Consider the following 25,132-nt stretch of genomic DNA (forward strand, 5'->3'; position numbering starts at 1 on the left):
TTAATCTACATATAAACCGGGGATCTGGACTAGCTATCTGGTCCTCTCTCTCCCTCTTGATACACGAAAGTACATATCCAGTCAGTGAAAACCTAAACCGAGAATCACCTCCTATATATCCAACGTCAACAGAAAACAAATGCCAATACTGAACGTGTATTTTAGGGAATGCTCAAACACCAGAACAAAGACAGTTTATCAAAGCTGGGATATACTAGTTAATAGCTTTTTATTATTCTGAACTGGATTTTCCAGAAAGTATATTTGTTTTAGTCATATACTGTTAAATAGAGACAAAACATTTTTTGTAAACACAAGAACAATTTTGGACAAAAAACAGTGAAGCATTGAAATCAAACAAGCATTACATACTCAATCATATCTCATTCATTACTTCCAATCATACACAAAATACATACAAGTGCATACAAATACTACACCCTATTGGATACGAATAAACAAGAGGGTGGAGTATTAGGTCTGCTGCAAATATACACAATTATATACATACAATTTATACAGTGAATTGATATATATAAGTTTGAATCAATATAAATTTTCAGAATCAAATGCCACGGTAAAACAAAATATATATAAAGCAATTCTAAACCAATAGTGTGACAGTGTAGTCACACTAAGGAAAAAACAAGGAGCAGACACAAGACATGAAGGGGCCTACGCGTTTCGAATCCCTAAAAGTTGGAGGGGATTCTCGTCAGGGCCGGGTAGCTCTGAAAGAAGAAAAGGGAAGAGAACTCAGTGTGTATATATATATATTAAAAAAGAATCAAACGAGCAGAAACCACCCAAGGTTGCCTCTCCTTACCAATATGGAGAATATCCAGAGAATAGATAACACCTGTGTCAACGACAGAAAAAATGAAAATAATCATGTGAATGTGAGGGAGTGTGTATCTGACCTTATGACCTCAAATGTATATGGAGTCAGCACACAATTGAAATTAAAAAACGGGGCGTTTTTACCTTTAGTAGTAAAAGGAAGGCAGGCCTGTCTGGGTTCAAGTGGGGGAAGCTGGATGGCCTGCAAAAGAATTGTGTATATGTAAGGGCCATATAGAGTCTGGAAAATCACGCCTGAGTCCTGAACATTTAAGGCTGGGTCATAATTCTTACCGGAGGATCAAGAGAGTAGCATCCAGGCACAAGGATCGCGGGGAAATTTGATTCAAGGAAATGAATTGTAGCCTCTGTTGAAGGGAATGAAGAGAGACTGTAAGACCAAAGGTCGTGGTGCAAACAATTTATAGTCAATCTGAGGAGTTTGCACGGTCCGGTGAGCGCTTACCGGTCGAGAGGCGAAGTTGATCAGCAAAAAGTCGTCGGCATCTCCAGAAGAACTGTTCTCATGCACATGCGCAGAGTCTCTTCAGGCTTGAGAAGCTTCTCAGTATATGGAGCGGAATGACGCATGCGTATAATGTATCGGCTGCTCTGGCTCCAACGGAGCAACACTAATTTTTCGCGCATGCGTGGAATATAATCTGACTTTGGGAGGCTTATTGTGAGTGAAGCGTGGTTGCTGTACCTACAATCATACTAGGAGAATTATGGCATCAGCAACCAGGAGTATGACAAAGGCTAAGGGTATCTCAAATTGGGTGGCAAGGGCAAAATGGGTGGCAAGGGCAAACAGTTAATCTCATTATGTTATGAGAACACGTTTAGAGTTTATATATCTCAGATATCTCATTCAGTCCACTGACTGCTGTGTCAAATTTTACAATCAGATAGGCTTCTCTCTTGGACAGTTTTTGGTCCATGTCTCCACCTCGTGGATCCTTTTCGATGCGAGAAATAACAGTCCATTTGATATCACTTAAAAGATGTTTGCAACGTTTCCAATGGTTAACCAATGGAGCAGTTTCAATCCCAGTTTTTATTCTGGATTTATGTTGGGTGATTCAGGTGCGGATTTCTTGATTGGTCTTTCCTATATATAGGAGTCCACAGGGGCAAACAATGCCGTAGACCACATACTTTGTTTTACAATTGCTGAAAGTTTCATGTTTCCATGAGATGCCGCGATGTTGAAAAAATGATCCTTCTATTGTCAATTCACAGCATTGGCATGTTCAACATTTGTGGTGGCCGACAATAGGGGGCAATCCCATCATCTTTCTCAGGGACGGTTGTGCCTCTTTTTGTATTCCTGCTCTTATTACATAATTAGCCACGCTGATCTCCTTTTTGAAGGCGAATAGCGGGGAGGCTTGAAGGCTTGCGTCCAGATTTTTTATGAGATGCCAATTTTGATTAATGATTTTTTTGAGGTTATTGGCATTGGGGCAGTAGGTGGTTACACAAACTTGCCTGTTGGAATTGGATTTAGTTTTTCGTTCAAGGAGACTGTCCCAGGGGACCCATCTGGCCCTTTTCATTGAATTGCGGACCAATTTTTTGGGGTAACCCCTGTCACATAACTTTGAAACTAGGTTTTCAGCATGAAATTTGTAGTCCTCATTTGAAGAACAATTTCTACGAATTCGCAGAAATTTCCCAAAAGGCAAATTTTCTTTTAAACTCCGCGGGTGGTTGCTGGAAAAAAGTAATGCCTTATTGCGATCAGTCGGCTTTGTGAACAAAGATGTTGCTAATTTTCCTTCTAGTGGAAAGACTTCTACATCCAGGAAAGGGATTTTGGTTGCTGAATGTGATATACTAAATTGTATATCACGCGTTCTCGCATTTAGCCAATTGTAAAAAGATGTAAGGTTTTCTTCTCCCCTAGTCCAAATCATAAAGACATCGTCTATAAAACGCCACTGCCAGCTCCGGGGCAGTATTATTCATGTCGCTCTATGAGGACACATACATTTATAACAACAATCCCTTTAAGGAATACATCGCCACATGGTGGCGTTTTATAGACGATGTCTTTATGATTTGGACTGGGGGAGAAGAAAAGAGTCCAATGAGGACGGAGGGAGACCCCTGGAGACCCTCGAGTCTTTCGGACCAGTATCTGTGGATGAGGTTCTTAAGGTCCTGGTGACCGTTAAGAGTGGTTCTCCACGTGATGTTGTCCCCATGAGGATTCTTAAACTAGTTGCCCCTTCCATTGCGGAACCGATAACCGAGGTTATCAACGCCTTGTTGGGTTCCGGTGTGGTGTCACCTAATTGGAAGGGAGCAGTAGTAAAAGCCCTCCTAAAAAAATCTAACCTTGATCCCCTTGACATGGCGAACTACAGGCCCATTTCTCTACTTCCGGGACTCAGTAAAATCGCGGAAAAATTGGTTAATTTCCAGCTATCCAATTTCCTTGAGTCCAACGGTTTACTGAGAAGTTCTCAAACGGGCTTTCGCCCGGGTCAAGGCACCGACACCGCCCTGCTGGCAGTCGTTGAAGAAGCAAGAAGCATTTTGGATTCGGGAGGATCAGTGGCAGTGATCCTCCTGGACCTTGGTGCAGCTTTTGACACTGTTAACCACCAAGTGTTACTTCAACGGCTGTCAGACGTCGGAGTGTGCTGGACTGCGCTGAAATGGCTGCGATCATTTCTCAGCGACCGGACCTTTCAGGTCTGGGAAGGCAGCGCTCGATCAGCATCCACCCACCTCCATTGTGGAGTGCCACAGGGCTCCTCCTTGAGCCCCACATTATTTAATGTGTATATGGCCCCCTTGGAGGATGTGGTGGCTCCATTTAACATCAGAATCGTGAGCTATGCCGATGACACCCAGTTGGTGTTTGCCCTTTCCCAGGCCACGGAAAATCCCCAGGTGCTGCACTCCTGCCTATCCAAAGTCCACACTTGGATGGGGGAGTCAGCACTAAAGCTGAACGGTTCAAAGACCGAAATAATGCTGATGGGGAAGAATAGTCCCTCTCTCCCCCTGTCTGTCTGGCCTAGCTGTCTGGGATCACCGCCCAAACCCAAGGCTGAGATCAAGAGCCTTGGAATTTGGTTGGAGCAAGATCTCTCCTTTAGGACCCAGGCTACTAAGATGGCAGGTGTCTGTTTTGGCCTTCTTCGATCTGTGCGCAAGTGCTGCCTCTTCTTCCATTTCCATCTCAGAAGCTTTTGATCCAGGGGCTGATCATATCAAGATTGGATTTTAGTAATGCAATCTACTTGGGCGCCCCTGAGGCCACTCTGAATAAATTACAGCAAGTTCAGAATGCGGCGGCACGAATGCTCAATAATATCCCCATGTCACGGTCGGCCAAACCCGCACTGAGGGCTTTGCATTGGTTACCAGTGCGGGAAAGGGTGAAATTTAAATGTCTCTGCCTTGCACATAAAATCTTGCAGGGTAAAAGCCCCCCCGTTCTGCAAAAGCTGGTGACCCCCTACAAGGCCAGTAGAACGCTTCGCTCAGACCAAAAACATCTACTTAAGATCCCTAGGGTAAAAAAGGCCCGTTCAGGAGGAAGGAGATTCTCCGTGAAGGTTGCGACTCTATGGAACTCACTCCCTTTAAGTTTGCGTTCTGAGCCATGCCTCATGCGTTTTTGTAAACATCTGAAAACATTTCTTTTCTGTTAAACCGTTGTCCCTCATCTCACATAAGCGTTACTCTGTTTGAATAAGCGCTGGGATGCTCCAGGGTAACCACGCGCTATACAAAACCGCCTTAATAATAATAATAATAATAATACAGCCTATCAATGAGAGGGGCAGCCAAATCCATCTCCCTATAGCTTCTGTTAAGTGTTGCACTGCAATCCAGTACTTTTCATGTATTGTCACTTCAATGTCAGTGTGTATCTGGATCCCTAGGTATCGTACAGGTTTGGTGGTCCATGCCAACAGGAACTCTAGTTGAGTGGGCGTGGTCTGTGCTGTAAGTGAGAATATAAGCGATTCTTTCCAATTTATACATAATCTCGAGCGGCTGCCAAAATGTAACCACCTTGCGTAGCACTTAGGGACAAATATTATTCAGGGTCATGTACATCCAACAACATATCATCTGTATATCCAGAGATTATCAAGTTATAGTTGGGGAATCTAATTTCCTGATGTGCATGGTATTCACGCAAAGCACAGGCTAATGGTTCTGCGACAAGGGCATATAGAAGCGGCGAGAGTGGGCATCCTTGCCTCATGCCTCTTGTAATTGGTATAGGAGCAGATAGTATCCCATTCATGTGTACCCGAGCCGTTAGTTTTGTGTATAGGCCCTGGATTGGCTTTATGTATATGTTGCCCACGCCCACTTGCTGCAGCACCACCAGCATGATGGGCCATTCGACTGAATTAAACACTTTTTCATCACCTACAAATACTGCAACGTTGCGGACTCTGTGGCCTATTCAAGGAATTTTGCTTAAGAGAGTGCAAAGGTTACTGGTCTTATAATTCTCTTCCAGGGGATCCTCATCAATAGTCATAAGCATTAGAATATTCCCGCCCATGCGCGGGACCCCGGAAACAATATATTATATGTGCCCCACATATACATATACATATATATATAAATAAATATATATATAAAAATAAGCAATTGCAGCCAAATAAAACAGTAGAGCTGGAATATGCTGTGAAGAATTTCCACTATACATTTGTATTAGCATTAGAAACATGAGAAACAACACCAATGCTTGTTTAGAAACTGTTTTAATGCTTAGAAAGCAGTAGAAATTCTCATAACACACTGTAAGCATATACAGCTCCCAGGCTGCATTGCAAATACCCAGTCTAAAAAGACTGAAAAGCTAACCTGTAGCTGCATGTACTATAACTGACGCTGTGCCTTTAAGGCACCTCTGCCCCTAGCTTCCCATCATGCCTCAGGGGTTACAGTTAGGTCAGTTGTTCTTTCCGGCTCCTTCAGGAAGGACCCTGGATACACAGCTCCACATTTTTTCTGCCTTTTTCAGTCAGAAAATCTTCAAAAGAACAATTTTTTGATTTACTTTGACTTTTAACATCAGGGTCAAGTAAATAACTGCTTAACAGTCGAATTTTGGTGAGGTTTTCCTGTCAGGATGCCCTCATTATTTGATGATTGCCCTTCTTGTGGCCACAAGAAGGCAAAAACGGACTCTCATGAGGTCTGTATTTTATGCTACAGAGAGAGGAACAGGCTCTATGGTCTGGCCCAGAGATCCATGAGGGGAAGATCTACAGAGAGGAAGAGTTCAAAGAGACCCAGAACTCCCTCCAAAGGCAAGTCAGAGCGTCCAATAACCTCAGCGCCGGGCTCGGCGCTGAAAAAACGACATCTGATGGACAGTTCGAAAGAGAAAGCTCCGTCGACGTCGGGACCGGCGTCGATGAGGAAATCGTCGTCGAAAAGAGGTTCACCGGCGACGAAGAAAGCTCCGCCGTCGTCAACTAGGCGACGATCGGCGTCGAGAGAAGCCACAAGATCTCTGTCGACGAGAAGATCGGCATCAAGACGTAAGTCAACTCCGCCGCCGTCAACCAGGCGACGGTCGGCGTCGAGAGACAGAATACACTCGCCGTCGTCTCAACGTCGACAGGCTTCGAAGAGTGTGACACCTCCGCCGACGTCTCCACGGAGGCGCTCGGCGTCGAGGAGCAAGAGCCCCCTCGGACGATCGTCGTCGAGGAAGGGATCATCGTCGAAGGCGTGTTGGCGCTCGACGTCGAGGATGTCCGATCCTCCGCCGTCACCACATGTCAGGTCGACATCAAGGGCATCGTCGACGACAGGACACCGTCGATTGCCATCTCCGTCGCCGACAGACCAACGTCGGCCGACGTCGAGACCTCCGTCGATGGCAGGGCAACGCCGTTCAACGTCGAGACCTCCGTCGACGGCAGGGCAACGCCGTTCGACGTCGAGACCTCCGTCGACGGCAGGGCAACACCAGACGTCGAGACCTCGGTCGAAGGCAGGGCGACGCCGTTCGACGTCGAGGGAGAAGACTCCGTCATCGGCTCGACATCACAGATCGACGTCGAGAGAACACAGGTCGTCGTCGAAGCGTTCGACGTTGAAGGTTATCACTCCGTCGACGCCGCAGAGGCGTTCAACGTCAAGGGAAAGACTTTTAAGGCGTCTTCCAACACCGGTGAGACAAAAATCCTCCTCAGTACCTTCAACTATTTTGGTGACTCAATCGGCTTCTCACCATTCCTCCTCAAGTACCTCTAGCTCATCGAGGTCCTCTTCCAGGAGTAGAAGTCCGTTGCCCCAACGAAAGGCAACACTCTCGCCAAGATGGTATGCTCCGTTGAGCAATTGGAAGGATTCTGGAGCGACGGAGAGGCTGCAAAGATATGTAAACCCTCTCCATAGGTCACCTCTTCAGAGACTGATAGAAGAGGCAGACATGCAGAGTCCGAGCAAGCACCGATCACGCTCTCGGGAGAGGAGAGCGGAAAGGTCACATACCCACAGGGTCTCCCGATCACCACGGAGGGAGCATCCCAGGTCTAGAACACCGAGAAGGGAGGTACGAACTGAGAGGTCGAGATCTCCACGAAGGGAGCATCGGAGAGAATCACGCTCTCCTCGAAGGGAAGATCGACCAAGAAGATCGCCAGTGAGGAAGGAAAAATCTCACCACAGGAGAAGGAGAACGCCATCATCCTCCTCCTCATCTTCTTCGAGATCTTCTAAAGGGGATTACTCCCCAACGCTGGCAGACAGCCCTCGCTCCAGAGCTTCCCCGCTTGACGACGTCAACACATATCTGGACGTTTTGCAAAGGGGCGCTCACAAACTTCAAATAGAAATGGCTGTCCCAGAAGTTTCCACTACTGTGATTTTTGAGACCCTTCGTCACAAATCATATTCACGGCCTTTGCTCCCATTGGTTCCAGGGATAATGGACCCAATCAAGGAGGTTTTCCTCACGCCAGCAGCGATCAGGGCGGTACCGGCACGTATCCAGAAAAAGTATAGGCCGGCCGACTCAGATCCAATCTTTGTTAAAGGAGAGCCTGCGGCGGACTCAGTTATCGTAGCCTCAGCTAAGAAGAATCACACAGTCGCTCCTTCTTCTTCAGTTCCTCCTGACAAGGACAGCAAGACCCAAGATTCTTGGGGACGCAGAGTGTGCAGCACTGCAGCTTCATCCCTGAAAGTCTCTAGTGCATCAGCACTTCTCGGCAGGTACGATAGAGCTCTGTGGGACTCCATGGAACGATTCAAAGAGAAATTGCCCAAGGAGGACCAGAAGGACTTTGAGGAAACAGTGACGGAGGGCTGTTTGGTGGCAAACCAAATGATTAGTTCATCTGCAGATAACGCCCTTCTAGCAGGCCATGCCTACTCACATGGGGTATGTGCAAGGAGATCTTCTTGGTTGCGTTTAACTGGTCTCAAACCAGATGCCCAGCAACGCATCCTCAATCTGCCCTTCTCAGGATCTTCACTCTTTGGGGAACATGCCGATCAGGAAATGACCCGCATGAAAACCGAATTGGACACGGTGAAGGCGGTTGGTCTGGAGAAGAAGAAAGAGTCGTTCAAGCGACGCTTCAAGACCAACAAGAACTGGGGAGGCCAACAGAGGGTTCAAACCCCTCAATGGTCTCAGAACAAGCCACAAGGGAAGACACAATACAGAGGAGGAAAATCGGGCAGAGGCGGACATCATCAGTCCTCTACCACGCCTAGAGGAGGCAAAGCCTGAGCAGTGGCTTCCTCTGGCGCCGTTACCCACTCTAGTGGGAGGAAGTGCTTCGCAACACCTGGCAGAGTGGGTCAGCATCACAAAAGATCAGTGGGTGCTGAATATACTGCGCAATGGATATGCGCTACGTTTCCGGAAGAGACCACAACCGATTCCTCCAAAAAAGACTCGCTCGTACCATCTAAACCTCCTCAGAAGTGAGGTGAGCGTCCTCCTAAAGAAAAACGCAATCGAAGAGGTACCCCCACCCCAAAGGGGGAAAGGAGTGTACTCAAGGTATTTTCTAGTCCCCAAAAGAGACCAAGAAGACAAGTTCAGACCGATTTTGGATCTTCGAACCCTCAACAAGGTGGTGGTCAAAGAGAAGTTTCGCATGCTGGCACTTCATCAGATATGTCCTCATCTACAAATTGGAGATTGGATGTGTTCGGTGGATTTACAGGACGCGTACTTCCACATTCCTATAACACCAGGTCATCGGAAGTACTTGAGGTTTCTGGTAGGGAACAAGCATTACCAGAACAAAGTACTTCCGTTCGGACTAAAATCCGCACCAAGGGTGTTCACCAAGTGCATGGCAGTGGTAGCGGCATGTCTACACAAAAAAGGTCTTTTTGTGTACCCATATCTAGACGACTGGCTCCTAAAGAGTCCGTCCCCTCGTCAAGCCACCAAAGACTGTCATCTGTGTCTTCAACAACTACACAGGCTTGGGCTCCACGTGAACACAGAAAAGTCAGTCCTGCATCCCACGCAAACTATCCACTATCTGGGAGCAGTTCTAGACACAAATTTAGGAAGAGCGTTTCCTTCGCAGGAGAGACTATCTTCCATGGGGCAGAAATGCAGAAAGTTGATTCAGTTTCCTCGTCCAAAGGTGCGAGAAGTAGCGTCTCTACTGGGCTCCATGGCGTCCTGCATCTTCCTAATTCCAAACGCCAGGTTGAGGATGCGACCTCTACAAGAGTCTGTGGAAGATCAGTGGGACCAAGCGACTGGAGATTGGGAGGATCGAATCATCCTATCTCAAGCAGCACTGACCTCAATACAGTGGTGGACTCGCCCTCGGATTGTCTTGCAGGGAGTCCCTTTTCAGCAACCTCTTCCTTCGCTGTCTGTGGTAACGGACGCATCTCTGGAAGGTTGGGGTGCTCACATGGGTCATCTTCAGATTCAGGGTCGCTGGTCGACCAACCTTCAGACATACCACATCAACATGCTGGAACTTCGAGCAGTTCATCTGGCGCTCAAAGCGTTCCTTCCAGCAATCACAACGGACAAAATCCTGGTTCAGACGGACAACACTACAACTATGTTCTATCTGAACAAGCAGGGAGGAACTCGGTCTCGCCCTCTGTCTCAGGAGGCCCAGACAATCTGGCACTGGCTTCTGGCTCGGGGACTGTCGGTGGTGGCAGTACACCTTCCAGGCGAACTAAACACAAAAGCGGACGCACTCAGCAGGCACTTCGAAGATCAGCCAGACTGGGTGCTAAACGACGAAGTAGTGGAAGAACTCTTCCGTTGCTGGGGTCGTCCAGACATAGATTTATTCGCGGACGACGAAAACGCCAAATGCCACGCCTTCGCGTCCAGGTTCCACCGGCCAGGGACACAAGGGAACGCTCTCCTGCTGGAGTGGACAGGTATGTTCGCCTATGCGTTTCCTCCTCTGGCACTGATTCCGAAGGTGGTGGCCAAGCTCATCAGATCGAGCATGGACATGATCCTAGTTGCTCCGGATTGGCCGCGACAATGGTGGTATCCAGACCTATTACATCTGTCGCTGTGTCCACACAGACGTCTACCGTGCAGGCCAGACCTGTTGAGCAAAATGAACGGGAGGATCCTGCATCCCAACCTCCCGTCGCTGAACCTGACTGCATGGCTCCTGAGGTCTTGCAATACGGACACCTAAATCTGCCTCCAGAATGTATGACTATTTTAAGAGAGGCAAAGAGACCTTCCACAAGGGCGTCTTATGCGTTCAAGTGGAAAAGATTTTTCATTTGGTGTAAGGACCATGGCTTTGATCCCACCAAAGGACAAGAAGAGGTAGTCCTCCCATACCTCCTTTACTTAGCGACATCAGGGTTGAAATACGCTTCTATTAGGGTTCACCTATCTGCCATAGTAGCGTACAGAAAATCACCTACACAAACATCGTTTTTTCAGGTCCCAGTGGTTAAGGATTTCCTTCAGGTATTGAAGAAGGTCTATCCCCCTGTGAGATATTCTTCTCCTCCCTGGGAGTTGAACCTGGTTCTCTCCAGGCTGATGTCTACACCGTTTGAGCCTATACACAAGGCCTCCTTGCAGCATCTCACTTGGAAGGCCGCCTTCTTGGTGGCAATAACCTCTGTGCGCAGGGTTAGCGAGATTCAAGCACTCTGCACCAAGGAACCTTACACTGTGTTTCACCACAATAGAGTGGTAATGAGGGCTCACCCGTCTTTCCTTCCAAAAGTGGTATCGGATTTTCATATAAACCAAACGATTACCCTTCCTTCGTTCTTTCCTAACCCATCGACCCCAGCTGAGAGGTCGTTGCACTCGTTAGATCTTAAACGGGTGCTAAAGTTTTACCTAGAAAGAACGAAGGGCACCAGAAAGACAGACCAACTCTTTGTCAATTATGGTTCAATGAGGACCGGGTTTGCAGCAGCCAAAAGGTCCATCTCCAAATGGATTGTCTCATGTATCAAACTAGCATACCAGCTGGCTGGCAAACCTTTGTTACAATCACCCAAAGCTCATTCCACTAGAGGGAAGGCAGCCACAATAGCATTTTTACATGACATTCCCATGTCAGAAATATGCAAGGCTGCGACATGGAAATCAGTCCATACCTTTACAAGGCATTATTGCCTAGAGTCTGATTCCAGAGCGGATTCTCAAGTAGGGCAAGCCTCCTTGAGAAACCTATTTGGGTAGAATATGGCCTTCTTTGGGGCCTATGACTATGAATGTTATCTGTTGATTCCTTTGCCCGCAGGGATGAGGTGAGGCTCGCTACTCTATTCTAATGCTTATGACTATTGATGAGGATCCCCTGGAAGAGAAGGATTAGTTACTTACCTGTAATCCTAGTTCTCTTCCAGGGGTATCCTCATCAAAGTCATAAGCAACCCTCCCGCCTCCCCGGGCAAAGGACTTTGTTTATTAAGTAGGAGATGTTTTAACCTGTTATTACCATGGTTTGGTTTTCAGTCTCCGAAAAGAACAACTGACCTAACTGTAACCCCTGAGGCATGATGGGAAGCTAGGGGCAGAGGTGCCTTAAAGGCACAGCGTCAGTTCTAGTACATGCAGCTACAGGTTAGCTTTTCAGTCTTTTTTAGACTGGGTATTTGCAATGCAGCCTGGGAGCTGTATATGCTTACAGTGTGTTATGAGAATTTCTACTGCTTTCTAAGCATTAAAACAGTTTCTAAACAAGCATTGGTGTTGTTTCTCATGTTTCTAATGCTAATACAAATGTATAGTGGAAATTCTTCACAGCATATTCCAGCTCTACTGTTTTATTTGGCTGCAATTGCTTATTTTTATATATATATTTATTTATATATATATGTATATGTATATGTGGGGCACATATAATATATTGTTTCCGGGGTCCCGCGCATGGGCGGGAATATTCTAATGCTTATGACTTTGATGAGGATACCCCTGGAAGAGAACTAGGATTACAGGTAAGTAACTAATCCTTCTGGGGAGTTGGGGGGGGGGGGGCAACCTGTTTGCTAATCTTTTGGCAAAATGTTTTGTGTCTGTGTTCAACAGAGACAGTGGTCTGTAGGATGAGCACTGCTCAGGGACTTGCCAGGCCTTAGTATTACTATTAGCTGGGCTTCCCTTCGCGAACAGTCTTCCAAATCCTCTTTCTAGTGATGTTAGTAGTTTATCAGTTTTCTGGTTCGCCTCAGATATTTTGGTTTATAGATCTGCTTCAGAGGCTCGTATTTCAACCATATCTCTCTGAGTTCTTGTCAATTCCTTCTGACATACGGTCTATACAGTAGGAGAGAGAGTCAATCTTGCCATCGATGGTGGACAAGCTCTGCTGCAAACTCACCAGCGTTTGTTGTATATCATCTCCAAGTTCCAGTCCTATTGCGCCATCTTCTTACTCCTGCAATGGTGTGTCTTCGTCGCATACCCTCAATGATTTGCGCTGCTCAAACTTCAGCTTGGACTGGTTTTTGTCTGGCTTACCCATTGCAGCAGGCGATTGTGTGTATTCTCAACCCTGCGTAAGTTTTGTTAATGCACCCAACTAGGCCGGTATCCAATGTCTATATGCCTTTCACAGCGCTTACATCCACCTCATAGCTCAGTTAAGTCCATGCAGTGATCTTGTATCTCTGCCCTGGTTTCTGGGAGTGTAATGTTGGTAAGTGTTCGAGGTCACTGGCTTTGCTCCCGCTTTATTTTGCAGTTCTGTGCCGGAGTTAGCCCAAAGGGGTGCTCAGGCTTTCAGGATGTAGGGATGGTTTCCAAGAAGATGCTGCAGAGCATTCAGTAGCACCACATGCTTTCTAGGGCTGAGGGAAGCAGCATCCGTCGCACACAGAGATCAGCTTAACTCCTGCGACATTCAGGAGTTCTCCATGGCATCCTGCAGCACCTCCGTGTACACAGCCTTTGCAAATCAGTATCAGGTGATGGACGCCATGTCTATTTGTACGGCCTTCAGGTGGAGGCAATTCTTGAGCAGCATGCGCAATCCATTGCGAGTCTGCACTCACCGGTTCAGCAGCAGATGGTGCAGCGGCTCCCCTCAGCACACATCGCTGTCGCACCAACGGGTCCAGCACGAATAATTCAGCAGCCAGCACTTAGTGGTTGGTGTGGCAGACGAGTGGGGGCTGCACGTCAGCAGGTAGGTGAAGAGTGACTGTGTGTCCCGCGGCGCTGTCCTCAGTGGGCGGCCTGGCCACGTCAGACGGTCTTTCTGTTGCGGGTGCAGCGGAGCACAGGGGCGATCTGCCAGGTGTAGATAGCATTGATCAGTAGTGATGCCAGAGGATTATTGTTGTTTTTAGGAACGGCACCGGGAGCTCGCCTTAAGAGAGGCTATCTTAAGGCCAGGCAAGCTCCGCCCCCCAGGCCTGCAAAAACACTTAAGAAAGAACAGGCTACAAAAAAGGCTACAGTGGAGAAATACTTCTGATTAATTTTACAAAAGGGTTGAAATACCTCTGATTATGAATAGTTTTGAAGTGAAAATTTCATAAACCGCTTAAATCTCTTTCACAAACCCTTTTTAGGGCTCGGCCTCCGTCAACCCTGCGTCAGCAGGGGAGGCGGAGCTTCGAACTTTCATGTTATAAAAAAAAAAAAAGTATCTCTAGGAGTCCGAGCTGCCAAAATTCCTTAGTGCGCGCCTGTGTTTATGGCATCTGCAGAGTGATTTGTCTTCGCTGTGCTGTGTTTTTATTATCCTTGACGTGATTGGCTTAATGGAATTTGTCGGTCGCCATGTTGGCATTTTCTGAGTGGTTACGCGCACAGAAGTGCATTAATTTCAATTAGGAGCTGTCAGGGTGCCGGCGATAATGTAATGCAGATGTTGAGGGCGCGTTCACCAGTCTGCAGTGAATGGCGCGCGTTCGTGCTTTTCTTGTGTTTTCTTTCCGTGTAGGGCAGACGTGAAAGGCATGGTCTTATGAGGGTGAGGGCAGAGTAGTGAGGGCCGAGTGGTGAGGGCAGAGTAGTGAGGGCAGAGGGCAGAGTAGTGAGGGCAGAGTGCTGAGGGCAGAGTGCTGAGGGCAGAGTGCTGAGGGCAGAGTAGTGAGGGCACAGTGCAGAGTAGTGAGGGCACAGTGCAGAGTAGTGAGGGCAGAGTGCAGAGTAGTGAGGGCAGAGTAGTGAGGGCAGAGTAGTGAGGGCAGAGTGCTGAGGGCAGAGTGCTGAGGGCAGAGTGCTGAGGGCAGAGTGGTGAGGGCAGAGTAGTTAGGGCAGAGTGGTGAGGGCAGAGTAGTGAGGGCAGAGTAGTGAGGGCAGAGTGCAGAGTAGTGAGGGCAGAGTAGTGAGGGCAGAGTAGTGAGGGCAGAGTGCTGAGGGCAGAGTGCTGAGGGCAGAGTGGTGAGGGCAGAGTAGTTAGGGCAGAGTGGTGAGGGCAGAGTAGTGAGGGCAGAGTAGTGAGGGCAGAGTGCAGAGTAGTGAGGGCAGAGGGCAGAGTGCTGAGGGCAGAGTGCTGAGGGCAGAGTGCTGAGGGCAGAGTAGTGAGGGCAGAGTGCAGAGTAGTGAGGGCAGAGTAGTGAGGGCAGAGTAGTGAGGGCCGAGTGCTGAGGGCAGAGTGCTGAGGGCAGAGTGGTGAGGGCAGAGTAGTGAGGGCAGAGTAGTGAGGGCAGAGTGCAGAGTAATGAGGGCAGAGTAGTGAGGGCAGAGTGCAGAGTAGTGAGGGCAGAGTGCAGAGTAGTGAGGGCAGAGTGCAGAGTAGTGAGGGCAGAGTGCAGAGTAGTGAGGGCTGAGGGCAGAGTAGTGAGGGCTGAGGGCAGAGTAGTGAGGGCAGAGTAGTGAGGGCAGAGTGCAGAGTAGTGAGGGCAGAGTAGTGAGGGCAGAGTAGTGAGGGCAGAGTGCAGAGTAGTGAGGGCAGAGTAGTGAGGGCAGAGTAGTGAGGGCAGAGTGCAGAGTAGTGAGGGCAGAGTAGTGAGGGCAGAGTGCTGAGGGCAGAGTGCTGAGGGCAGAGTAGTGAGGGCAGAGTAGTGAGGGCAGAGTGCAGAGTAGTGAGGGCAGAGTAGTGAGGGCAGAGTGCAGAGTAGTGAGGGCAGAGTGCAGAGTAGTGAGGGCAGAGTGCAGAGTAGTGAGGGCACAGTGCTGAGGGCAGAGTGGTGAGGGCAGAGTGGTGAGGGCAGAGTGGTGAGGGCAGAGTGGTGAGGGCAGAGTGCTGAGGGCAGAGTGGTGAGGGCAGAGTGCTGAGGGCAGAGTGGTGAGGGCAGAGTGCAGACTAGTGAGGGCAGAGTAGTGAGGGCAGAGTAGTGAGGGCAGAGTAGTGAGGGCAGAGTGCAGAGTAGTGAGGGCAGAGTAGTGAGGGCAGAGTGCAGAGTAGTGAGGGCAGAGTAGTGAGGGCAGAGTGCAGAGTAGTGAGGGCAGAGTAGTGAGGGCAGAGTGCAGAGTAGTGAGGGCAGAGTAGTGAGGGCAGAGTGCTGAGGGCAGAGTAGTGAGGGCAGAGTAGTGAGGGCAGAGTAGTGAGGGCAGAGTGCAGAGTAATGAGGGCAGAGTAGCTAGGGCGGAGTGCAGAGTAGTGAGGGCAGAGTGCAGAGTAGTGAGGGCAGAGTGCAGAGTAGTGAGGGCAGAGTGCAGAGTAGTGAGGGCAGAGTGCTGAGGGCAGAGTAGTGAGGGCAGAGTAGTGAGGGCAGAGTAGTGAGGGCAGAGTGCAGAGTAGTGAGGGCAGAGTAGTGAGGGCAGAGTGCAGAGTAGTGAGGGCAGAGTGCAGAGTAGTGAGGGCAGAGTGCAGAGTAGTGAGGGCAGAGTGCTGAGGGCAGAGTGGTGAGGGCAGAGTGGTGAGGGCAGAGTGGTGAGGGCAGAGTGCTGAGGGCAGAGTGCTGAGGGCAGAGTGCAGAGTAGTGAGGGCAGAGTAGTGAGGGCAGAGTAGTGAGGGCAGAGTAGTGAGGGCAGAGTGCAGAGTAGTGAGGGCAGGGTAGAGTAGTGAGTAGTGAGAGCAGAGTAGTGAGTAGTGAGTTGATGTAAATAAATAATTTACTCTTAATTTCTATGCAGGTAAGTACTTAATCAATAATAACTCAGATCGGGTGAAAAAAGACAGAGTCCGTGGTGTTAGAGTTCTAAGGGTTTTATTCCTTAAAAAGGAATGGTCATGGCCAAGATATCATGTTCTGACCACCACACAGGGTGTCAGAAGGGATAGAGCGCGCTAACATTTTTATTAACAGTACATAGCTTATATACTTATTGTACACCATTGAAAACAGTATAGAAGGCGTAACAGCTGAGAGAAGACAAGATAACAATATACACGTGGTACATGTGCGTAGTCAAGAGGCGTGAACTAGAGGTGTGTTCTGGAAACGTCACTGATAGGTGTCACAAAGGGGTGGCACTAACCGAAAATGTGGCAATGTCAGCAGAAATCGGAAGCTTGGATGCGCGCGCAGCTGCATGACGTGTAATTGGAGGGGTGCAGGGGACTTGACATTTACACTGACGGGAAGAGACAAAAGTCTGGCATGTCAGATCAACTTGTGTTTCTATCATATCTGATATCTGATGTTTAGGAACTAAGCTATCTGGGCAGAAAGGTCTCTAGAGCAGAAGCTATTCTATACTTGCTGTGAGTGCGTGTATAAGCGCCTGGGTGTCTGTATGAGAAGCGTGGGGCATGGGGCCTTCCATGGAAGCATGGCAACGAAGCTATGAATTACTTGCACAGAGACAGGTCGGCCCTTTAGCCCTGTAGCTGAGGAAGGATGTTTACTGGAGCTAGCAGGCAGGAATGTATTTTCGGGGAGGGAAACAGATAACTCGAAGGTTATAGTCAATCTTGGCAGGCAGCAGGCTGAGCCGAGCGCGAGGGGCCGCGCTGAAAGTAAGTCAGAGTTCACGAGTACAGGGGCTGCCTGGGCAGAGATTTCTCGGAGTCAGAAGCCAGAAAAGAGGCTCGGTGGCAGAGATTCAGGGCCTACTTCAGCCAGAGCTGAAAAACGTAGGAGTGTACTACAAAAAGACGTTGGCATAGCATACTTAGGAACGGACCATTCGACCCATTCATGGTGGGTCTGAAAGAGGACATGTTAACGTTGGACGCAAATGTATTTGCGTCTTCATAGCTGACACAGGAGGGAAATTACATGCACTTTAACTCGTACATGGAGACGGTGGGGTACTCGCTAGGGAACACAACTTGACCATAAAATTTAGATTACCTCATTCCCTCCTTGTTCCCTACGGACCCTTCATGATATATCGATCATCATAAATCGATCGGTTTGTTCTTGTAACATTATATGTTCATCTTTCTTTCTTTGACGATTTGAGAGAAAACTGGAATGTTCAATGCACGATGTGGCACACAGTCCACATATCGCTGGCCCACACTGTAGGCACAGGCAGCAGCTGAATACTATAACAAGGCCAATGCCTAGGAATGATAAGATCTTCCATCCCCAAGCTGTTAACGTTGTCCAGAACCAACCGGACCAAGTCCAGGTGCCTGGATTCTGATGTATCTGATTCGCAATTTTATGCAGACGGGTAATAGCTTGATAGACAGATGGTGCATTTTGTGGGATGAAAACGCAGCAACTTGACCCGATGACCTTACAGGCTCCACCCCTATCTGCCAAGATGACGTCAATAACAAGACGATTTTGAAGGACAACAACCCGCATAGCAGATTGCTCCTCTGTTAAGTTACCTAAGGCGGAGGCAGTTTCATGTACTACTGCTTCAAGTGTTCTAGTTAATCTACGTATTAATTTACTGTTTTGGACAGGTCCTAGAAAGAAAAAGAATCCTTTATTGAAATCAGTGTACTGTTCCCATGCCGTTTCTGTGTAGTCGACAAGTGGAATATCTCTTTTGGGTCTATTCGGTACTAGATTCGTATTTCTATGGTAATCTGGGGGAGCTAGAAAAACAGGGGGCAGAAGGAATGCAATGTAACAAGTACCATCCCAATCTGGAGGCAAACGTATGTATGCGGTATGACCACAAACAAAATAGGAGTGACTGATAGCTTTGAAAGACGATTTACCATGATCACTGAATTCGACCACAGTAGTGCATTTACTATGACCTACGTGTACTGAACCTTTCTTGCTAACACATAATTCACCTGTGACTGGTAATACTAACATATGGGGCAGAACTGGAGCAGCCTCGGATTCAACAGTAAGGATCATAAGGCTAATTGTGTAATTATCTAATCCATATACTTCATTTTCTAGATCAGTTCCTATTCGAGTGGGAAGTCCCTCTTTATCAGGATAACAGGCGTCGAGCAGGACTAAGTTCAAGTTTCCCCAAACCCAGCCCCCATCGAAAACAGCAATATCAGGATCTAAGGAATTAATTATTTTAAACCATGCCCCACAGGAGCCATTGTGAGTGAACGGGTACGGAAAGAGGGGCAGAGCTCCCTTGTAATTCTGGTAGGGAGGGAGTCGGCCACATATCCAGCAGTCGGTAGCATTATTTGTCTGATGGGAGTGGTGTAACATACTAATGAATGTATTGTTGCGCAGCGCAAGTCTGTAAGAGAGTTCGTGTGCAGGAAGTTCACTAAAAGTGTGTTCAGCAGAGACATTGTAAACAGATTGTTCACGCCTGAAAATAGGCCAATATATAGGTAGCAAAATGCTGGCAATAATAATTAGAATACTTAGAAAAAACATTATTAACAACGTCACTATACAGTGACTACGCAGTGATTTACAGTATGTACGTTTCTTTGCTTCTCTCTCTCTCTCTCTATCTCGATCTAGGGGATACATGTCAGAAACTATTTAACCGATTCACCTAGGGGAGGACTTAAACAATTAAACTGTCTGACTTGCTAGATCGGAGTTTCATACGATATAGTTCTTGGGGAGTCTTTTCTCGTTCAGACACTGTAACGTCTTTTCTTTCAACACAGTCTTTGGTGGGGGTGGACGAGTCAGAGTCCTGTTTTAGTCCGTTTTTTAGTTCATTGCAAAGTTTGATGTGACTCGTGTGGACCCACCCCTTTCTCCCCTCTATCTTTACGGCGGTCCTCGTGGTGAGAAGAACGGTCTTCGGGGACTTCCAGCGGGGCTCCAGCGGACTTTTCCGGTCGAAATTCCGGACGAGTACCAGGTCCCCAGGACGGACCTCGTGCTGCTTTACATCAGTGTTGTCAGGGAAAGCTGCGGCAACCTGTGAACGACATGATTGGAGTGCAGACATCAAGGAGGCAAGGTAATCTGTCAACATATTGCAATCAACATCAGTTATTTTCTTCGGAATGGGCGTCCCCCACATATTCGGTGGTCTGCCAAAGACCACTTCGTACGGGGATAGCCCTGATCTTGAATGGGCGACCATTCTCATGTAGAATAGTGCCACGGGCAGGGCGACTATCCAGTCGACCCCCTTTTCCTGACAGATCTTTGCAAGGCGGATTTTTAGTGTCTGATTATGCCTTTCTACAAGGCCTGCTGCTTCGGGATGTCGGACACAGTGGAACCTCCACTGATATCCTAGCAAAAGGGAAACCTGTTTCATCAACTCGGACGAGAATGGCTGTCCGTTATCTGAATACACGACACGGGGCAAACCGTACCGTGGGAAGAATTCACGAACCAACTGTCGGGCAGTGGTCGGAGCAGTGTAGTCTGGAACTGGGTATGCTTCGGTCCAGCGGGACAGAGCACAAACAACTACAAGGACATATTTGAATCCTCGACAACTGTTCATCTGGATATAATCCATCTGGAGGACTTCAAAAGGGTGATCGGGAGGATGAAATCCACCTTGTTCTACAGGGACGCTTTTACCTGGATTGAACTGACAACAGATCATGCAAGTACGCACTTTCTGTTTTGCTGCTGCTCGTAAGTGTTTGTTGTACCAGAGATTTTGCAAACTGTCTAACATCGCTTTCTCTCCTAGATGTGCCGGGCTATGTGCTGTGTTTATCATGACTTGAACCATTGAGTCAGGGAGAAACCATATAGATTTTTCCTTCGTTATCCAACCTTGATCTGTCTGAATCCCTCCTAGTTCAGTCCATTTCTTTATTTCATCTGGCGTAGCATGTGTCTGAATGTCAATTACGTCTAGGGCGGGATCTCTAACTGCCATACACTTTATCGGTACTATTGTCTTTGTCACATCAGTAATCTGGGTGTGAGTCAGTGCCGTATGTTTTGCTGTCTGGTCTGCCAGGTCGTTACCCTGGGAAACAGAATCTGTAACTTTAGTATGTGCCTTACACTTCATGACTGATATGCCCGAGGGCAAATGTATTGCTTCTAACAGTGCTTGAATGAGGGGACCGTGTTGAATCTTGGCCCCATGAGAGGTCAGGAAACCTCGTTCTTGCCAGAGGACTCCGAAGTCGTGTACGACCCCGAAGGCATAACGGGAATCAGTGTATATGTTAACATTTCTGTTCTTGGCTAGAATACAAGCTCGGGTCAGAGCGATGAGCTCTGCTGCTTGAGCAGACAGTGTGTCAATACGATGTGTTTCTTTAACTTCAGTTTCAGTGGTCACGGCATATGCGGCCACTAATTCTCCTGTACTTGTTCTCATGCATGAACCGTCCACATAAAGTGTCAGGTCTGGATTTGTCAATGGAACATCTGTTAAATCTCGTCTAGGCTTTGTTACTGCATTAATGATTTCTATACAATCATGTGGGGCTGGATCTGTCATAACTGTTGGTAACAGTGTTGCGGGGTTCAGGATACTGCAGCGTCTAATTTCTATGTGTGGCTGGAATAGCGTTAATTCATAACCTGTCAGTCGTGCTACAGTCAAGTGTTGAGTCTGGGTTCTGTTTAACAAAACCTCTACAGAATGTGGTACTTGAACTGTTAACTGGTGACCTAAAACAATTGAATCACTCTGTCTTATTGCTAACGCTGTTGCCGCTACTGACTTTAAGCACGCAGGGAGTGCCTGGGCTACTGAATCCAATGTACTAGAAAAATAAGCGCAAGGCTTATGTGAACCTGCTTGATCTTGGGTGAGGACAGACAACGCTGTACCATCACGTTCTGTAACAAAAAGTGTAAACGGTTTGCTGTAACATGGTGTCGCTAAAACTGGTGCTTGACATAAGGCTTTCTTTAAGTCTTCAAAAGCTTGTGTATGTTCCTGAGTCCAAGGGAGGGCAGTCGAAGTCGCTGCCTCCTGTGTCGTTAACTGGATGAGTGGCTTAGCTAGAAATGCATACTGGGGAATCCATTGTCTGCAGTACGAGGTGAGGCCTATGAAGGCCCGCACTTCCTTTTGTGTCTGGGGTTGTGGCATATTTGCAATTAACTGAATGCGATCGGGAGTGAGCTGTCTCCCCACTTTGGACAGCAAGTGACCTAAGTACACAACTTGCTGAACACAGAATTGTAGCTTCGAAGGAGACACCTTGTGTCCCTTGTCGGCCAGGAAGTGTAAAACTGTCAGTGATGCTTTTTCACATTCGGGCTCACTTCGTGCGGTGATCAGCAGATCATCGACGTATTGCAGTAAAGCGGTGTTAACTGGCATTTGAATACAATCTAGTTGTTTTTTCAGTGCTTGACTATAGATGCTGGGGCTTTCTGTGAATCCTTGAGGTGCGCGCGAAAATTTGAAACTGCGTCCATTTAAACTGATTCCGAAGAGATATTGGCTCTCTGGATCAATAGGCACGCTGAAGAAGGCGTTCTTGAGATCAATTACAGTAAAGAACGTTGCTTCTGAATCAATAGCAGTCAATAGAGAGGAGATATCGGGGACCACAGGATACTGTGGAATAATGCATTTATTCAATTCTCGAAGATCAATCACCAGCCGATATACTGGAGGTGCATTGGGATCAGTACGTTTAAGAATCGGAATGATGGGTGAATTACAGATATTGGAGTCGGTCTCGACGACCACTCCTTGGGCAATGAGCTCTTCAATGATTTTCAGTAAAGCCACTACAGCATCGGGTGGTAACTTGTATTGTCTGATTCTGGGTAATACAACACCTGCCTTGAGTGTAACGCGGTATGGTGTAATGTGCATACAGCCTACATCAGTTGGGCCTTTTGCCCACAAGTAATCTGGTACATTTTTCAATCTGACATCAAATTCACGCAGAACATAATGACCCTTGAAATCCCGCAGAAAGAGTCTAACCCCCTCCGGGGAACAGCATATTATAGCTCCTAGAGCCTTCAATGTTTTAATTCCTAACAGATTTTCTGGACATGATTTCGTGAGTAACAGGTCTGTAACACGTGATAATGGACCCACAGCCAGGGGAACTGGTTCTGATACCTCATTTACAATAGGCTGTCCTGAAAAACCCAGGGAAACATTCTGTGAGCCTGAGAGGGGTGCCCCTGGAACTTCATCATGACTGATTGTAGTGCGACTTGCCCCTGTGTCAATTAAAAACTTTCTGTCTTTTCCCAATACTTGACTGTGTACATAAGGACCTTCTTGATCTACAGGAATCTCAATAAGAGGCAAGCCACCTTCCCTCTCTAGGCTGTTTCATGTATATCGGGAATATTCGGGGTAAGCGGACTGGGCATACTGGTACATCTGCTGTGAAACTTGCTGAGTTGCGGCAATGGGCTGTGGCTGTGGTACTGCTACGGTCTGTGCTGGAGTCGAAGAAGCATGCATAGGCTGTGTACTCTGTGTATTCTGTGAAGACTGATGCTGGTTATGGTCTTGTCTAGGCGGATGCGGTCTTTCTTTAGTTTTACCTGTCGCTATGTTATGTTTCAGAACTGGGCATTCATGTACGTAGTGACCTGGCTGCTTGCAGTAATTACATGTCCCTGTAACGGGAGCTGTAGTGTGACTTGTCTGGGTCGTACCTTTTCTGTGACCGTCGGATGGAACCGTTTGTGCTACTAACATTTTCATTTTCGTGTCTTTCATACGTTTCTGTTCCTGATCTTGTTCTTCTCTAATTCTGTTCTGATGATATTGTAACATCTGTAACATCTGGGATGGCGTATTTGCTTGCCATGTACTCTCGACCTTGTACACTCGATTTTTAACTAACGGTAAGGAATTCTCGACTAACTTTGATACAAAAAGATGCGGGTACGACTCGCTACTTGGCTGGAGGCCACTATTAATAATAAAACATTTCTCGAATCTTGAATAGAAGTCACTAGTATCTTCATCATGTTTCTGTTTACAGGACGAGATGGCGTCCCAATCTTCCTTTCTAGTTGTCAATAATCTGGGCAGAACCTGTACTATCAAACCTGGTAATGCTTTAGTTTTGTCCCCAAGGCCTAACCCTGGGACCCGTTTCTTTTCTTCTTCCTCTATTTCTGCCCAGGCAATCTTTGTGTCTCCCACCTCCCATTCCTTTTCCTTTAATTTCTCAAATATACCTGTAGGCAATAATACCTTCAACATTTTCATGATATCATCATACGTGTAATCCCCCATTAGTAACATGTCTTTAAGCTCTCTATGAAAACCTGCAGGGTCTTTATCATGGCATGGTACTAGTTTCTTCATTTCTAACAGTTCTAATTTAGTCAGAGGCGTGTGTACATACACGCGTTTCAAAGTTTTATCCTCACCCATAACAGGGTGCACTTCTCGTAAGGGGTTCTGACTTTCAATACCACCCCCGCATTGCATGTGGTACATTTTTCTTTCTGGAGGTGGAGCGGGAACATATTCAGAGCTTACAAAGGTATCATATCTATGTCGCTGTTCTAGAATTATTTGAATTAATTTGGTACTTAAGCCTCTCCATCTATCCATCAGTAGTGCTTCTAGTGTCTCGTGTAAGGGACCTGGATCAGAATAGTGCTTTCTGTATTTGATAAGAAGGTGCTGAATCATGTATACACCTGCTAATTTCTGTTCGTCGGGGGAGAGGTTCAGAAATGTCTGCGCCACTGTGTCATCATTATATATGTCTGCATTTTCGGCCCATGATACAGCTGATCGGGCTAGTTCTTGTTCATCCATAGAATTGAGTACATGGTACCCAACTCGATCTCGAAGCCGTTTATCAGTTTCCTGGAACTGATGCTCAGCAGAATTCGGATTTGTCAAGGCAGAGAAGAAAGCTCTCTTGCTCTCTGGACGGATACCCTTCCTAAGGTAAGTTCCCTTACCTACATATGCTATGGTGCCTACATTTCTTTCGGATTCTTCCTGTTCTTCTTCCTCCTCGGAGGAAGCCTTTTCGTTCCCTTTCTCGTGTACTGCTATCACTGTTTTCCTAATCTTCTTGTACATAGAGGCTATGCAATTCTGTCTGTCATGTTTTCCTTCAGCTATATTTTGACCCCACTTGTTCAATGCATCTAATTCACTCTGATCTGTTCCAGGCCTGTCTCGTTCTCTTATTAGACAATTTATGAAAAATCGTAGTATCAGTGCTTGCATGTCAACTTTCTGTTTCTCCATGGCATCCTTAATACTGTCAGGGTCCTTTCCTGTCTGAACAAACTCATATATTCTATCTAGACGCTCCTTCATTCCTACATAACATAACAAGTTATCAGTAGCAGATCTTAACCGTAATGATGCCAATATCATTAAATCGTCTTTTCCGGGTACTGGATCATATCTGCAAACTGACATGTTTTCTTTTAATGTGTCAAGGCGGGATGAATTAGAGGAGTGGGGAGACCTGTACGTGAGAGGACTCTGCATACCTCTGAGATTGAATCTGTGAGTCGGTGGCGGGGTCTGAGGACCCGCAGTCGCACCTCCTGAAGCAGAAACTTGTGCATTACCTCCCTGCGGAGTCTGTATCTGAACTTGAATTTGTCGTTTAGGTGGATCAGGCAAACGTGGTTTCGGTAGGTCAGTTTTGAGTACGGGAAGCGGCGGGGCTGGCGGAACAGGGGAGGTCTGTTGCGGTACCGGCGGAGCGTGACCTGG

This window comes from Lissotriton vulgaris, chromosome 1_2, assembly GCF_964263255.1.
Source record: "Lissotriton vulgaris chromosome 1_2, aLisVul1.2, whole genome shotgun sequence".
NCBI classification, from domain to species: Eukaryota; Metazoa; Chordata; class Amphibia; order Caudata; family Salamandridae; genus Lissotriton; species Lissotriton vulgaris.